This window comes from Scyliorhinus torazame, chromosome 14 (assembly GCF_047496885.1).
Source record: "Scyliorhinus torazame isolate Kashiwa2021f chromosome 14, sScyTor2.1, whole genome shotgun sequence".
In the NCBI taxonomy this organism is placed as follows: domain Eukaryota; kingdom Metazoa; phylum Chordata; class Chondrichthyes; order Carcharhiniformes; family Scyliorhinidae; genus Scyliorhinus; species Scyliorhinus torazame.
Genome location: NC_092720.1, coordinates 173920931 through 173938699, shown reverse-complemented (window position 1 = coordinate 173938699; position 17769 = coordinate 173920931). Strand labels below are relative to the sequence as shown.

The 17769-nt window shown below is 45.4% G+C and overlaps 2 non-coding genes across 2 annotated transcripts; both read left to right on the top strand.

Moving 5' to 3' along the window:
* The first annotated feature begins 10083 nt into the window (after positions 1-10083).
* Positions 10084-10157, top strand: trnay-gua (transfer RNA tyrosine (anticodon GUA)). Its single transcript has one exon. It is a non-coding gene; the product is annotated as a tRNA-Tyr (tRNA).
* Positions 10158-12508: 2351 nt separating this feature from the next.
* trnan-auu (transfer RNA asparagine (anticodon AUU)) lies at positions 12509-12582 on the top strand. The gene has a single exon. It is a non-coding gene; the product is annotated as a tRNA-Asn (tRNA).
* The last annotated feature ends 5187 nt before the right edge of the window (positions 12583-17769 follow it).

The window sequence follows — 17769 nt, the reverse complement described above, 5'->3', positions numbered from 1 at the left end:
CGAAAGAGAGGCGCTCCAAAGTGCAACTGGTATGTGGGCGGAGAAGTTCAATCGTGGAAATAGAGAGAGTTTGTTTGCCCTGACAATATTCAGGAATGCGAGGAAAGGGTACAGGGTGAAATGGATTCAAGAAATCAGCAGCGGACGACGCGACCAAGTTCCTCCGTAGAATACCCGTAACCCGGCACGTTGATCATGACCAGTCCAGCTAAACTGATAATCTATGGACAATCTGGTACACTTTAGCATTGCCAATCCACCGAACCTTCAATTGTTTGGACTGGGGGAGGGACCTCGAGCAGGCGGAGAAAACCGATGCAGACACCGGGAGAACATCCAAATACCATCTGTTTCGGATGAATATCGAAATTGTGATGGTTTATATATTATAGCGATTGCATTGTTATTTTTAGGAGCCTGTGTTAAAGCGTATATATCCTTTTTGTAGGAAAATTATTATGGAAACAAAGTTAAGGCATCCTAACTGTATCTAATAAAGTTGTAATTAGGGAGTCAAAAAGTGTGGGCCACGATAGATTCCAAACAGTTGATGACCAAGTACATCGACAGTTGCAGATTGCTTCGGCGGTAACATCCGGCGCCGTGATCGTATAGTGGTCAGTGCTTTGCGTTGTGGCCCCAGTAATCTCGGTTCGAATCCGAGTCACGGCAGCGATAAGTTGATGTGTTTTTCCCAAATGAACCGATGAGGAATTTTCTGTATGAAGGAATCTTTAAAACGGGTTCACAGCTGAATGCATGCTTCTGCTTCTGTTTGATGCTCCAGCGTTCAAACGGTTGTGAATACGAGAATCTCTTAGCTCCCGGTTTTTTTGTTTGACTATTATCATCAAGCATACTCCTCAGGTTCTTGTCTGTTTGGAAGTGAAAAATAACTCTCTGAATTTGTTGCATCAGCTTCTTTGGCCATTCACCCAAAATGTTCAAGTGTCTCAACCAAATACCCACTGAATCTTCTGGAACGCGGAGAATAACGTTGGTCTCAATAGTCCCTCCATATAAATGAATTTCCTTACATTTGGTCATGGTGCAATGATGTGGAGCGGGCAGAATTTGGGGAAATAATGCCAGTTCGCAATGGAGAAAACGGAAACGAAGCGACACACGAACATCACCACCAGTTTTGTGAATGTTGGGAAACACTTCGAGAAACAGAATCTGGGGAGAACGATGGACGCTGCCCGACTGATCAGCGACAGTCAAGATCCATTTCCTTTGATTGGAATGATTCGAGAAATTAACTGATATTTAGAAAGTAAGAAAACGGCCTTTACTGCACATCAGAAAATACAGTTTAATTATAGTTTCATTGCGAATATCTGGAAGCGGAAAATACATCACTTGCTCGAATGTAAAAAGGTTGGAGGCGCGTTATTGAGAGGGCGAGGGATAATGGTGTGCTCTTCGTTCTGTGACACAGTCACCCTGGCTTGAAACAGAGACTCAGTTCTCTCTCCACAGATGCTGTCAGACCTGCTGATATTGCTCAGCCTATTGTGTTTTTGTTCCAGATTGGTGCATTAACAAGAATTTGCTGTTACGATGTGGACAAGACTGTTTCCATCATAGTTTGACTTGCTTATTAGAGAAAAAGCAGCATTTGTCGTCTCTGTGGCGCAATCGGTTAGAGAGTTCGGTTGTTAACCGAAGAGTTGGCGGATCGATCCCACCCGGAGGCGATGTGTTATCCCATCCACTGATGGAGTGTTTTTTATACTTCGTCCGTCTGTGGGATCGAGCACCACATGGGTGCTTTTTATATTTCATGCCACATTGATTTGATTTCTTTTCTGCGGTTCCAATATTAAACACGGCAAATGCTGTCATTCTGAACAGTCAGTTCACATCCAAAGAGTTAATCAATATTAATTTGAACTACCAGAGAGAGACATTCACCCTAATAACAACAGTGGAACGAAAGGGGCCAAGATTTTTCTCTTTGGATCAAAGAGGGTGAGACGGCGAAGGAGAGATGGTCCAAACTGTAACTGGCATGTGGGCGGAGAAGCACAATCGTGGAAATAGAGAGCGAGTTTTTTTGCACTGACAATACTCACCAATGAGATTAAAGTGATACAGGATGAAATGTTTTTAAATAAATAGTCAGGTGCCGACGGGACCAAGTTCCTCCGAAGAATACCTGTAACACGGCACGTTGATCATGGCCAATCCAGCGAAACTGCCAATCTATGGACAATCTGGCACACTTTAGCATGGCCAATCCACTGACTCTTCACATATTTGGACTGTGGGCGAGACCTCGAGCAGGCGGAGAAAACCCATACAGACACTGGGAAAACGTCCAAATGCCGTGGGCGGGATTCTCCACCGCCACGCCGAAGTGGCCGCGCCGTCGTGAACGCCGTCGAGGTTCACGATGGAGCGGAATGGCCCCGGTCCCGGCCAATTCAGGCCCTGACAATGGGCCCGTATCGAGGCCGCGTCATCTACATGCGCCAGGCCTTGTCGCCCGTGTAAAGGCGGCACCGAATAGATGACGTGGCTGGCATCGCATAACCGGAACCAACCCGCGCATGCGTGTTTGCCGTCCTGTCCAAATCCGCCCCGCAAGAAGATGGGGGACGGATCTTGCGGGGTGGTGGAAGGAAGGAGGTCCTCCTTCAGAGAGGACGGCCCGACGATCGGTGGGCACCGATCGCGGGCCACCCCACATTTAAGGTACCCCCCGGTGCAGGATCCGCCCTCGCCCCCCCACAGGCCGCCGCCCCAGCGTTCACACACCGCCCACGACTGTAGCGACCAGGAGTGGACGGCGCCGGGTGGAACCCGCCGTTTTGGCCTGGCCGCTCGGCCCATCCGGGCCTCAGAATCGCGGGGGTGCCGGAGAATCGCCATTTTCGGTGTCTCCGGCGATTCTCCGGCCTGCGCCCCGCGAAACTCGACCGGGCCGTTCCCGCCGCTTGGGAGAATCGCGGGAAGGCGTCGGACCAGCGTCCCCGGACATTTTGGCGGCCCAGGCAATTCTCCCAACCGGCGTGGGAGTGGAGAATCGCGCCCAGTATGTTTGGGATGAATATCGAAATTGTTATGTTTTATATATTATAACGGCTGCATTGTTATTTTTATGAGCCTGAGTTAAAGTGTATATATCCTTGTTGCAGGAATATTATTATGAACCGAAGGATAAGGCATCCAAACTAGCGTATCTGCTAAAGTTGTAATTAGGGGGTCATAAACTGTGGGTCATGCTGGATTCCAAACAGTTGATGACCAAGTACATCGACAGTTAGAGATGTGCCTCGGCGGTGACGTCTGGTGCCGTGATCGTCTCGTGGTTAGTAGTCTGCGTTGTGGCTGCAGCAATCTCGATTCGAATCCGAGACTCGGCAGCGACAAGTTGATGTGTTTATCCCAAGTGAACGGATGAGAAATTCTCTGTGTAAAGGACTCTTTAAAACGGGTTCACAGCTGAGTGCATGCTCCTGCTCGTGTTTCAGGCTCCTGAATGCAAACGTTTGTGAAAACGGGAATCTCCTCAGTTCCCGGTATTATATTTTATCTATTATCATCAAGCATACTCCTCAGGTTCTTGTCTTTTTGGAATTGAACACAGTCTCGCTCAATGTGCTGCATCAGCTTCTTCGGCCATTCACACAAAAAGTTCAAGTGTCTCAACCAAAGACCCACTGAACCTTCTGTACAAGCGGAGGATAATCCTGGTCTTGATAGGGCGGCACGATAGGGTGCAGCACGGTAGCATTGTGGATAGCACAATTGCTTCACAGCTCCATATTCCCTGGTTCGATTCCGGCTTGGGTCACTGCCTGTGTGGAGTCTGCACATCCTCCCAGTGTGTGCGTGGGTTTCCTCCGGGTGCTCCGGTTTCCTCCCACAGTCCAAAGATGTGCAGGTTAGGTGGATTGGCCATGATAAATTGTCCTTAGTGTCCAAAATTTCCCTTAGTGTTGGGTGGGGTTACTGGGTTGTGGGGATAGGGTGGAGGTGTTGACCTTGGGTAGGGTGCTCTTTCCAAGAGCCGATGCAGACTCGATGGGCCAAATGGCCTCCTTCTGCACTGTAAATTCTATGATAATCTATGATAGTCTCTCCATATAAATGAATTTCCTGACATCTGGTCATGATACAAAGAGGAGGAGTGGGCAGAATGTTGGGAAATAGAGCCACTTGACAGTGGATAAAACGGAAACGAAGCGACACACGAAAATCCAGCACCAGTTTTGTGAATGTTGGGAAACACTTCGAGGAACAGAAGCCGGGGAGAACGAAGGGCGCTGCCCGACTGATCAGCGACAGTCAAGACCCATTTCCTTTGATGCGAATGATTCGAGAAATTAACTGATATTTAGAAACTGAGAAAACTGTCTTTACTGCACATCAGAAAATACAGTTTAATTATAGTTTCATTGCAAATATTTGGAAGCAGAAATACAACAATGGCTCGAATGTAGAAGGCTGTAGGCGCGTTATTGACAGGGCTACGGATAATGGTGTAGTCTTTGTTCTGTGACACAAAGTCATCCTGGCTTGAAATAGAGACCCCGTCCTGTCACGACAGATGCTGTCAGACGTGCTGAGACTGCCCAGTCTTTTGTGTTTTCGTTCCAGATTGGTGCATCGGCAATAATATGCTGTTATGACGTGGGCAAGGTGAGATTGTTTCCATCATAATTTGGCATGTTTATTCGAGCATTGACCGTAGTTATGTCTCTGTGGAGCAATCGGTTACCGCGTTCGGCTGTTAATCGAGAGCGTTGTGGTTCGATTCCACCCGGAGACAAAGCGTTATCCCAACACTGAATGAAGTGCTTTTTATACTTCGTCCCTCTGTGGGATCGAATCACCACCTTGGGGCTTCTTATATTTCATGCCGCATTGATTTGATTTATTTTCTCCGGTTCCAATATTAAACACGCCAAATGCTGTCATTCTGATTTTAAACAGTCAGTTGACATCCAAAGAGTTAATCAATATTAATTTGAACTACCAGAGAGAGACATTCACCCTGACAGCAACAGTGGAACGAAAGGGGGCTAGATTTTTCTCTTTGGATCAAAGAGTGTGAGACGGCGAATGAGAGGCGCTCCAAAGTGCAACTGGTATGTGGGCGGAGAAGGTCAATCGTATAAATAGAGAGAGTGTTTGTTTGCACTGGCAATATTCAGGAATGAGAGGAAAGGGATACAGGATGAAATGGTTTTTTTAAAACCAGCAGTGATCGACGTGACCAAGCTCCTATATATAATACCCGTCACTCGGCACGTTGATCATGGTCAATCCAGCGAAACTGCTAACCTCTGGACAAACTGGCACACTTTAGCATGGCCAATATACCGAATCTTTGGACTGTGCGAAGGACCTCGAGCAGCCGGAGAAAACCGTTGCAGACACCGGATGAACGTCCAAATACCATCTGTTTCGGATGAATATCGAAATTGTGATGGTTTATATATTATAGCGATTGTATTGTTATTTTTAGGAGCCTGTGTTAAAGCGTATATATCCTTTTTGCAGGAAAATTATTATGGAAACAAAGTTAAGGTATCCAAACTGTGTATCTATTTAAGTTGTAATTCGAGAGTCATAAAGTATGGGCCATGATAGGTTCCAAACAGTTGATGATCAATTGCATCGACAGTTATAGCTTGCCTCGGCGGTATGGTGCGGCGCCGTGATCGTGTGTTGGTTAGTACTCTGCGCTGTGGTCCCAGTAACCTCGGTTCGAATCCGAGTCACGACAGTGATACGTTGATGTGTTTTTCCCAAATGAACGGATGAGGAATTCTCTTCATGAAGGACTCTTTAAAACGGGTTCACAGCTGAGTGCATGCTTCTGCTCCTGTTTGATGCTCCAGAATTCAAACGGTTGTGAAGACGAGAATCACTTCGGCTCCCTGTTTTTTTATTTTAACTTTTAGCATCAAGCATACTCCTCAGGTTCTTGTCTGTTTGGAAGTGAAAACAGTCTCTCTCAATTTGCTGCATCATCTTCTTCGGTCATCCTCCCAAAATGTTCCTGTGTCTCAACCAAATCCACACTGAATCTTCTGGAACGCGGCGAATAATCTTGGTCACGATAGTCTCTCCATATATAAGAATTGGATTGGATTTGTTTATTGTCACGTGTACCGAGTTACAGTGAAAAGCATTTTTCTGTGAGCAGCTCAATAGATCATTAAGTCCATGGGAAGAAAATGGAACAAAAGAAAATACATAATAGGGCAACGCCACATATACAATGGAACTACATAAGGACTGGCATCGGATGAAGCACACATGGTTAAATGTTAATAAGATCAGTCCATAAGAGTGTCATTTAGGAGTCTGGTGACAGTGGGAAAGAAGCTGCTTTTGAGTCTGTTCGTGCGTGTTCTTGGACTTCTGTGTCTCCTGCCCGATGGAAGAAGTTGGAAGAGTGAGTACGCCGGGTGGGAGGGTTCGTTGATTATGCTGCCCGCTTTCCCCAGGCAGCGGGAGGTGTAGATGGAATCAGTGGTTGGGAGGCAGGTTTCTGTGATGGACTGGGCAATGTTTACGACTCTCCGAGGTTTCTTGCGGTCCGGGACCGAGCCGTTGCCATAACAGGCTGTGATGCAGCCCGATTAGTGGGCAGCACGGTAGCATTGTGGATAGCACAATTGCTTCACAGCTCCAGGGTCCCAGGTTCAATTCCGGCTTGGGTCACTGTCTGTGCGGAGTCTGCACATCCTCCCCGTGTGTGCGTGGGTTTCCTCCGGGTGCTCCGGTTTCCTCCCACAGTCCAAAGATGTGCAGGTTAGGTGGATTGGCCATAATAAATCGTCCTTAGTGTCCAAAATTGCCCTTAGTGTTGGGTGGGATTTATGGGTTATGGGGATAGGGTGGAGGTGTTGACCTTGGGTAGGGTGCTCTTTCCAAGAGTTGGTGCAGACTCGATGGGCCGAATAGCCTCCTTCTGCACTGTAAATTCTATGATGATGATAGGATGCTTTCTATGGTGCATCTGTAAAACGTTGATAAGGGTTTATGTGGACATGCCAAATTTCCTTCGTTTCCTGAGTAAGTCTAGGCGCTGTTGTGCTTTCTTGGTAGTAGCGTCGATGTGGGTGGTCCAGGACAGGTTTTTGGAGATGTGCACCCCTAGGAATTTGAAACTTCTATCCATCTCCACTTCGGCCCCGGTGATGCTTGCAGCTGTGTGTACATTACTTTGATTGCTGAAGTCAATGACTAGCTCTTTAGTTTTGCTGGCATTGAGGGAGAGTTTGTTGTCGCTATACCACTCCACTAGGTTCTCTGTCTCCCGCCTGTATTCTGACTCGTCGTTGTTCGAGATCCTGGCCACTATGGTCGTATCGTCAGGAAACTTGTAGATAGAGTTGGAACCAAGTTTTGCCACGCAGTCGTGTGCGTACGGTGAGTAGAGTAGGGGGCTAAGTACGCAGCCTTGCGGGGTCCCGTTGTTGAGAATTATTGTGGAGGAGATGTTGTTGTTCACACTTACTGATTATGGTCTGTTGGACAGAACATCGAGGATCCAGTTGCAGAGTGGGGAGCAAGTCCTAGGTTTTGGAGCTTTGATATGAGCTTGGCTGGGATTATGGTGTTGAAGGCGGAGCTGTAGTCAATAAATAGGAGTCTGATGTAGTAGTCCTTGTTTTCGAGATGCTCTCGGGATGTGTGTATTCCTGGCATCTGGTCGTAATGCAAGGAGGATGAGTGGGCCAAATTTTGGGAAATAGAGCCAGTTGGCAGTGGAGAAAGCGGAAACGAAGCGACACACAAAAACCAAGCACCAGTTTCGTGAATTTTGGGTAACACTTCGACAAACAGAATCCGGGGAGAACGAAGCAGGCTGCCCGACTGATCAGCGACAGTCAAGACACATTTCCTTATTTAGAATGATTAACTGGTACTTAGAAACTGAGAAAACTGTCCTTACTGCACATCAGAAAAGACAGTTTCATTTTAGTTTCATTGTGAATATCTGGAGGCAGAAAATACAACAATGGCTCGAATGTAGAAACTGGAAGCCTGTTATTGACAGGGTTACGGATAATGATGTAGTCTTCGTTCTGCGACACAAAGTCACCCTGGCATGAAGCACAGACCCCATTCTGTCTGCACAGATGCTGTCAGGCCTGCTGTGATTGCCCAACCTTTTGTGTTTTTGTGGCAGATTGGTGCATCAGCAAGGATTTCCTGGCACGATATGGACAAGATGAATTGTTTCCATTATAATTTAGCTTGGGTATGAGCGCCGAAGCAGCATTTGTCGCCTCTCTGGCACAATCGGTTAGCGCGGTCGGCTGTTAACCGAAAAGTTGGTGCTTCGCTCCCGCCCACCGACGAAGCTTTATCCCACCCCCGGATGAAGTGTTTTTTGTACTTCGTCCGTCTGTGGGATCGAATCCACCCACCTTGGTGCTTTTTACATTTCATGCTTCATAGATTTGATTTATTTCCTCTGGTTCCAATATTAAACACGGCAAATGCTGTCATTCTTAGTTTAAACAGTCAGTTCACATCCAAAGAGTCAATCAATATTAATTTGACTTACCAGAGAGAGACATTCGCCCCAATAGCAACATTCGGACCAAAGGGGCCTAGACTTTTCTCTTTGGATCAAAGAGGGTGAGACGGCGAATGAGAGGGGGCAAATACCCACTGACCCTTCTGTATACGCGGAGAATAATCTTGGTCTCAATAGCCTCTCCAAATAAATTAATTTCTTGACATCTGGTCATGATGCAATGAGGAGGAGTGGGCTGATTTTGGGCAAATAGAGCCAATTGGCAGTGGAGAAAACGGAAATGAAGCGACGCACGAAAATCATGCGAACATCTTGTGAATGTTGGGAAATACTTCGAGAAACAGAATCCGGGGAGAACGAAGAACGCTGCCCCACTGATCAGCGACAGTCAAGACACATTTCCATTGTTTAGAATGATTCGAGAAATTAACTGACATTTACAAACTAAGAAAACTGTCCTTACTGCCCATCAGAAAATACAGTTTCATTTTAGTTTCATTGCGAATATCTGGAGGCAGAAAATACACCAATGGCTCGAATGTAGAAGGCTGGAGGAGCGTTATTGACAGGGCTACGGATAATGGTGTCGCCTTCGCTCTGTGACACAAAGTCGCCCTGGCTTGAAACACAGACTCCGTTCTCTCTCCACTGATGCTGTCAGACCTGCTGAGATTGCCCAGCCTTTTGCAGAGTGGGGAGCCGAGTCCTAGGTTTCGGAGCTTTGATATGAGCTTGGCTGGGATTATGGTGTTGAAGGCGGAGCTGTAGTCAATAAATAGGAGTCTGATGTAGTAGTCCTTGTTTTCGAGATGCTCTAGGGATGTGTGTATTTCTGGCATCTGGTCGGAATGCAAGGAGGATGAGTGGGCCAAATTTTGGGAAATAGAACCAGTTGACAGTGGAGAAAATGGAAACGAAGCGACACACGAAAATCATGCACCCATCTTGTGAATGTAACAGTAATGTATCTTCCCGTAACATCCTCTCCGAACCGGCGCCGGATGTGGCGACTAGGGGCTTTTCACAGTAGCTTAATTTGAAGCCTACTTGTGACAATAAACGATTTTCATTTCATTTCATTTTTCATTTCATGTTGGGAAATACTTCGAGAAACAGAATCCTGGGAGAACGAAGGACGCTGCCCCACTGATCAGCGACAGACAAGACACATTTCCATTGTTTAGAATGATTCGAGAAATTAACTGACGTTTAGAAACTAAGAAAACTGTCCTTACTGCACATCAGAAATGACAGTTTCATTTCAGTTTCATTACGAATATCTGGGGGCAGAAAATACAACAATGGTTCGAATGTAGAAGGCTGGAGGAGCGTTATTGACAGGGCTACGGATAATGGTGTCGTCTTCGTTCTGTGACACAAAGTCACCCTGGCTTGAAACACAGACTCCGTACTCTCTCCACTGATGCTGTAACTCCTGCTGAGATTGCCCAGACCTTTGTGTTTTTGTTCCAGATTGGTACATCAGCAAGAATTTGCTGTTACAATGTGAACAAGGTGAGACTGTTTCCACCAAATTTGGCTTGTTTATTCGAGTAAAAGCGGCATTTGCCGTCTCTGTGGCGCAATCGGGTAGCGCGTTCGGCTGTAAACCGAAAGATTGGTGGTTCGATCCCACCCAGAGACGAAGTGTTCTCCCACCCCTGTATGAAGTGTTTTTAATGCATTGTCCCTCTGTGGGATCGAAGCACCCACCTTGGTGCTTTTTACATTTCATGCCACATTAATTTGATATCTTTCCTTCGTTTCCAATATTAAACACGCCAAATGCTGTCATTCTGATTTTAAACAGTCAGTTCACATCCAAAGAGTGAATCAATATTAATTTGAATTACCATAGAGCGACATTCACCCCAACAGCAACAATGGGACGAAAGGGGAATAGATTTTTCTCTTTGGGTCAAAGAGGGTGACACGGCGAATGAAAGACGCTCCAAAGTGCAACAGGTATGCGGGCGGAGAAGTTCAATCGTTGAAATAGAGAGAGAGTTTGTTTGCACTGACAATATTCAGGAATGAGAGGAAAGGGATACAGGGTGAAATGCTTCTTTAAAAATCAGCAGCGGTCGACGTGACCAAGCTCCTCTGTAGAATACCCGTCACCCGGCATGGTCAATCCAGCGAAATTGCTAATCTATGGCCAATCCACCGAACCATCACATCTTTGGACTGTGGGAGGGAGCTCGAGCAGGTGGAGAAAACCGATGCAGACACCGGGAGAACGTCCAAATACCATCTGTTTTGGATGAATATCGAAATTGCGATGGATTATCTATTATAGCGGTTGCATTTTTATTCTCATCAGCGTGGGTTAAAATGTATATAACCTTGTTGCAGGAACATTATTCTGGAACCAGTGTTGATGCATCCAAACTGTGTATCTACGAAAGTTGTAATGAGAGAGTCATAAAGTGTTGGCCATGATAGATTCCAAACAGTTGATGATCAAGTGCATCAGCAGTCACAGGGTTCCTCGGCGGTAACGTGTGGCGCCGTGATGGTCTAGTGGTTAGTACTCTGCGTTGTGACCGCAGCAACCTCCGTTCGAATCCGAGTCACAGCAGTGATAAGTCGATGTGTTTTTCCCAAATGAACGGATGAGGAATTCTTTGTGTAAAGGACTCTTTAAAACGAATTCACAGCTGAGTGCATGCTTCTGCTCCTGTTTGATGCTCCAGAATTCAAATTGTTGAGGATACGAGAATCACCTCAGCTCCCGGTTTTATATTTTAACTATCATCATCAAACATGTCCAATGTGTGCAGGAGGTTTTCCTGACACAGTACGGAGATAGGCCAAAGAGAGGCGAGGCCATTTTGGATTTGGTACTGGGAAATGAACCAGGACAGGTGAGGGATTTGGAGGTAGGTGAGCACTTTGGTGATAGTGGCCACAATTCCATTACGTTTACTTTAGAGATGGAAAGTGCGGTAAATTCCGCAAGGCAAGAGTTATAGCTGGGGGAAAGGCAATTATGATGAGATGAGACAAGACCTAGGATGCATCGGATGGGGAGGTAATCTGCAGGGGATGGGCACAATTGAAATGTGGAGCTTGTTCAAGGAACAGCTACAGCGTGTCCTTGATAAGTATGTAACTGTCAGGCAGGGAGGACGTGGCCGAGCGAAGGGACCGTGGTTTACTAAAGTAGTTGAATCACTTGTCAAGAGGAAGAAGCAGGCTTACATAACGATGATACGTGAAGGTTCAGTTAGTGCGCTCGAGAGTTACAAGTTAGCGAGGAAGGACCTAAAGGGAGAGGTAAGGAGAGCCAGGAGGGGACATGAGAAGCCTTTGGCAGGTAGGATCAAGGATAACCCTAAAGCTTTCTATCGATATGTCAGGAATAAAATAATGACTAGTGTAAGAGTAGGGCCAGTTACGGACAGTAGTGTAAGTTGTGTGTGGAGTCTGAGGAGATAGAAGAGATGCTAAATGACTATTTCCCATCAGTATTCACGCACGAAAAAGACAATGTTGTCGCGGAGAATAATTAGGCTACGAGACAAGAAGGGCTTGAAGTTCATAAGAGGAGGTGGTAACAATTCTGGAAAGTTTGAAAATAGATAAGTCCCCGGGGCCAGATGGGATTTATCCTAGGATTCTCGGGAAGCGAGGAAGGAAATTGCTGAGCCTTTGGCTTTGACCTTTATGTCATCATTGTCTATAGGAATAGTGCCAGAAGATTGGAGGTTAGCAAATGTTGTCCGCTTGTTAAAAAAGGGGAGTAGAGATTACCCCGGTAACTATAGACCAGTGAGCCATACTTCTGTCGTGGGAAAAGTCTTGGAAACATTTATAAGAAAGTCACCCTGGCTTCTCTCCGCAGATGCTGTCAGACCTGCTGAGGTTGCCCAGCCTTTTGTGGTTTTGTTCCAGATTGGTACCTCAGCAAGAATTTGCTGTTGCGATGTGGACAAGATGAGACTCTTTCCATCATAATTTGGCTTGTATATTCGAAAAACGTAAGTGTTTGACGTCTCTGTGGCGCAATCGGTTAGCGCGTTCGGCTATTAACCGAAAAGTTGATAGTTCGATCCCACCCAGAGACGAAGTGTTATCCCACCCCCGGATGCAGTGTTTTCTATGCTTTGTCCCTCTGTGGGATTGAATCACCCACTTTGGTGCTTTTTAGATTTCATGCCACATTGATTTGATTTATTTCCTCCGGTTCCAGTATTAAACACGGCAAATGCTGTCATTCTGATTTTAAACAATCAGTTCACATCCAAGGAGTTAATCAATATTAATTGTATTACCATAGAGAGACATTCACCCAATAGGAACAGTGGGATGAAAGGAGCTTAGATTTTTCTCTTCGGATCAAAGAGGGTGAGACAGCGAATGAGAGACGCTGCAAAGTGGAACAGGTTTGCGGGCGGAGAAGTTCAATCGTAGAAATAGAGAGAGAGTTTGTTTGCACTGACAATATTCAGGAATGAGAGGAAAGGGAAACAGGATGAAATGGTTTTTTAAAAATCAGCAGGGGTCGACTTGACCAAGCTCCTCGGTAGAATAGCCGTCACCCGGCACGTTGTTCATGGCCAATCCAGCGAAACTTCTAATCTACAGACAATCTGGCACACTTTAGCTTGGCCAATCCACCGAACCTTCATATCTTTGGACTATGGGCGGGATCTCCAGCAGGCGGGGAAACCCGATTCAGACACCGGGAGAACGTCCAAATACCATCTGTTGGGATGAATTTCGAAATTGTGATGGGTTATATATATTATAGCGATTGCATTGTTATTTTTATGAGCCTTTGTTAAAGTGTTTATATCCTTTTTGCAGGAACAATATTATGGAACCAAGGTTAAGGAACCCAAACTGTGTATTTACTAAACTTGTAATTAGAGAGTCATATAGTGTGGGCCATGATAGATTCCAAACATTTGATGACCAAGGAATTCTCTGTGTAAAGCACTCTTTAAAACGGGTTCACAGCTGAGTGCATGCTTCTGCTCCTGTTTGATGCTCCAGGATTCAAAAGGTTGTGAATACGAGAATCGCTTCAGCTCCCGGCTTTTTATTTTAACTATTATCACCAAGCATACTCCTCAGGTTCTTGTCTGTTTGGAAGTGAAAACAGTCTCTCTCAATTTGCTGCATCATCTTCTTTGGCCATTCCCCCAAAATGTTCAAGTGTCTCAACCAAATACCCACTGAACCTTCTGTGTATGCGTAGAATAATCTTGGTCTCTAGTCCCTCCATATAAATGAATTTCCTCACATCTAGTCATGATGCAATGAGGAAGAGCGGGCAGAATTTTGGGAAATAATGACTGTTGGCAATGGAGAAAACGGAAACGAAGCGACACACGAACATCAAGCATCAGGTTTGTGAATGTTGGGAAACACTTCGAGAAACAGAATCCGGGAGAACGAAGGGCGCTGCCCGACTGATCAGCGACAGTCACGACACATTTCCTTTGATTAGAATTATTCGAGAAATCAACTGATATTTAGAAACTAAGAAAACTGTCCTTACTGCACATCAGAAAATACAGTTTAATTATAGTCTCATTGCGAATATCTGGAAGCACAAAATACAACAAAGGCTCCAATGTAGAAGGATGGAGGCGCGTTATTGACAGGGCTGCGGGTAATGGTGTAGTCTTTGTTCTGTGACACAAAGTCACCCTGGCTTGAAACACAAATGCTGTCAGACCTCCTGAGATTGCCCTGCCTTTCGTGTTTTTGTTCCAGATTGGTGCATCAGCAAGAGTTTGATGTTACGATGTGGACAAGATGACACTGTTTCCACCATAATTTGGCTCGTTTATTCGAGTGACAGAAGCGTTTGTCGTCTCTGTGGCGCAATCGGTTAGCGCGTTCGGCTGTTAATCGAAAAGTTGGTGGTTTGATCTCTCCCAGAGACGAAGTGTTAACCCACCACCGGATGAAGATGTTTTTTATCTACTTTGTCCCTCTTTGGGATCGAATCACCCACCTTGGTGCTTTTTATATTTCATGCCGCATTGTTTTGATTTCTTTCCTCCGGTTCCAATATTAAACACGCCAAACGCTGTCATTCTGATTTTAAACAGGTAGTTCTCATCCAAAGAGTTAATCAATATTAATTTGAATTACCATAGAGAGACATTCATCCAATAGCAACAGTGGGTTGAAATGAGTTTAGATTTTTCTCTTGGCCTCCAAGAGGATGAGGCGGCGAATGAGAGGCGCTCCAAAGTGCAACTGGTATGTGGTCGGAGAAGGTCAATCGTGGAAATCGAGAAAGACTTTGTTTGCACTGGCAATATTCAGGAATCAGATAAAAGGGGTAAAGGATGAAATGGTTTTTAAAAACTCAGCAGGGGTCGACGTGACCAAGTTCCTCCGTAGAATACCCGTAATCCGGCACGTTAATCATGGCCAATCCAGCGAAACTGCTAATCTATGGACAATCTGGCACACTTTAGCATGGCCAATCCACCGAACCTTCACATCTTTGGACTGTGGGAGGGACCTCGAGCAGTCGGAGAAAACCGATGCAGACATCGGGAGGACGTCCAAAGATCATATGTTTGGGATGAATATCGAAATTGCTATGTATTATATATTATAGCCGTTGCATTGTTATTTTTATGAGCCTGAGTTAAAGTTTATACATCCTTGTTGAAGGACATTATTATGTAACCAAGGTTAAGGCATCCAAACTGTATATCTACTAAAGTTGCAATTAGCGAGTCATAAAGTCTGGGCCATGATAGATTCCAAAGAATCAACGACGCATACATCGACAGTTGCCGGTGTGCCTCGGCGGTAACGGTTTTCGTATTCTGGGTTGTGGCCGCAGCAACCTCGGTTCGAATGCGAGTCACGGCAGCGATACGTTGATTGGTTTTTCACAAACGAACTGATGAGGAATTCTCTGTGCAAAGAATTCTTTAAAACGGTTTCACAGCTGAGTGCATGCTTCGGCTCCTGCCTGATGCCTCAGAATTCAAACGGTTGTGAAGACAAGAATCTCTTCAGCTCGCGGTTTTTTATTTTAACTATTATCATCAAGCATACTCCTCAGGTCCTTGTCTGTTTGGAAGTGAAAACAGTCTCTCTGAATTTGCTGCATCAGCTCCTTTGGCCATTCACCCAAACTTTTCATGTGTCTCAACCAAATACCCACTGAACCATCTGTAAAGCCGGAGAATAATCTTGGTCTCGATCTTCCCTCCATATGAATTCATTTCCTGACATCTGGTCATGATGCAATGAGGAAGAGAGGGCAGAGCTTTGGGAAATAATGCCAATTGGTAATGGAGAAAACGGGAACGAAGCGACGCACGAACATCAAGCACCAGTGAAGTTTTGTGAATGTTGGGAAATACTTTGAGAAACAGAATCCGGGACAACGAAGGGCGCTGCCCGACTCATCAGCGACAGTCTCGACACATTTCCTTTGGTTAGAATTATTCTAGAAATCAACTGAAATTTAGAAACTAAGAAAACTGTCCCAACTGCACATCAGAAAATACAGTTTAATTTTAGTTTAATTGCGATGATCGGGAGGCAGAAAATACAACAATGCTCGAATGTCGAAGGATAGAGGCGCATTATTGACAGGGCTACGGATAATGGTGTAGTCTTTATTTTGTGACACAAAGTCACCCTGACCTGAAACACAGACTCTGTTCTCTCGCCACACATGCTGTCAGACCTGCTGAGATTGCCCAGCGTATTGTGTTTTTGTTCCAGATTGGTGCATCGGCCATCATTTGCTGTTCCGATGTGGACAAGATGAGACTGTTTCCATGATAATTTGGAATACTTATTCGTGCAGAACAAACATTTGTCGTCTTTGTGGCGCAATCGGTTCGCGCGATCGGCTGTCAATCGCGCAATTAGCGGTTCGATCCCTCCCAGAGATCAACTATTATCCCACCCTCGGATAGTGTTTTTTATATCTCATCCCTCTGTGGGATCGAATCACCCACCATTGTGCTTTTTATATTTCATGCCACATTGATTTGATATCTTTCCCCCGGTTCCAATATTAAACACGCCAAATGTTGTCATTCTGATTTTATGCATGCAGTTCACACCCAAAGAGATAATGAGTATTAATTTGAACTACCATAGAGAGACATTCACCGCCAATTAGAGGCGCTCCTACGTGCAACTGGTATGTGGGCGGAGAAGTTCAACCTTGGAAATAGAGAGAGAGTTTGTTTGCACTGACAATATTCAGGAATGAGAGAAAAGGGATACAGGGTGGAATGGTTTCAAAATATCTGCAGGGGTCGACGGGACCAAGGTCTTCCGTAGAGTATCCGTCACCCGACACGTTGATCATGGCCGATCCAGCGAAACTGCTAATCTATGGACAATCTGGCACACATTAGTATGGCCAATCCACCGAACCTTCAAATCTTTGGACTGTGGGAGGGACCTTGAGCAGCGGGAGAAAACGAATGCAAGCACCGGGAGAACGTATGAACTCAGCTATGAACCCGTTTTGAAGAGTCCTTTCCACAGAGAATTCCTCATATGTTCATCTTTGAAAAACAGATCAACTTATCACTGCTGTGATTCGGATTCGAACCGAGGTTGCTGCGGTTATAACGCAGTGGACTAACCACTATACGATCACGGCCCGCACGTTACCGCCGAATTAACCAGCAACTGTCGATGTACTGGGTCATCAACTGTGTGGGATCTGTCATGGCCCACACTTTATGAGTAATTACAACTTTAGGAGAGTCACAGTTTGGATGCCTTAACCTTGGTTCCATAATAATGTTCCTGCAACAAGGATATATACACTTTAACCAAGGCCCATAAAAGTAAGAATGCAATCGCTATAATATACAACACATAACAATTTCGATATTCATCCCAAACATATGGTATTTGAACGTTCTCCCGGTGTCTGCATCGGTTGTCTCCGCCTGCTCCAGGTCCCTCCCACAATCCCAAGATGAGAAGGTTCGGTGGATCGGCCATGCTAAAGTGTGCCTGATTGTCAATTGATTAGCAGTTTCGGTGGATTGGCCATGATCAACGGGTTACGGGTATTCTCCGGAGGAACTTGGTCCGGAGAAACTAAAAATAAACTGTATTTTCTGATGTGCAGTAAGGACAGTTTTCTTAGTTTCTAAATATCAGTTAATTTCTCGAATCATTATAACAAGGGAAATGTGTCTTGACTGTCGCTGATCAGTCGGGCAGCGCCCTTCATTCTCCCCGGAATCTGTTTCTCGAAGTATTTCCCAACATTCACAAAACTGGTGCTTGAT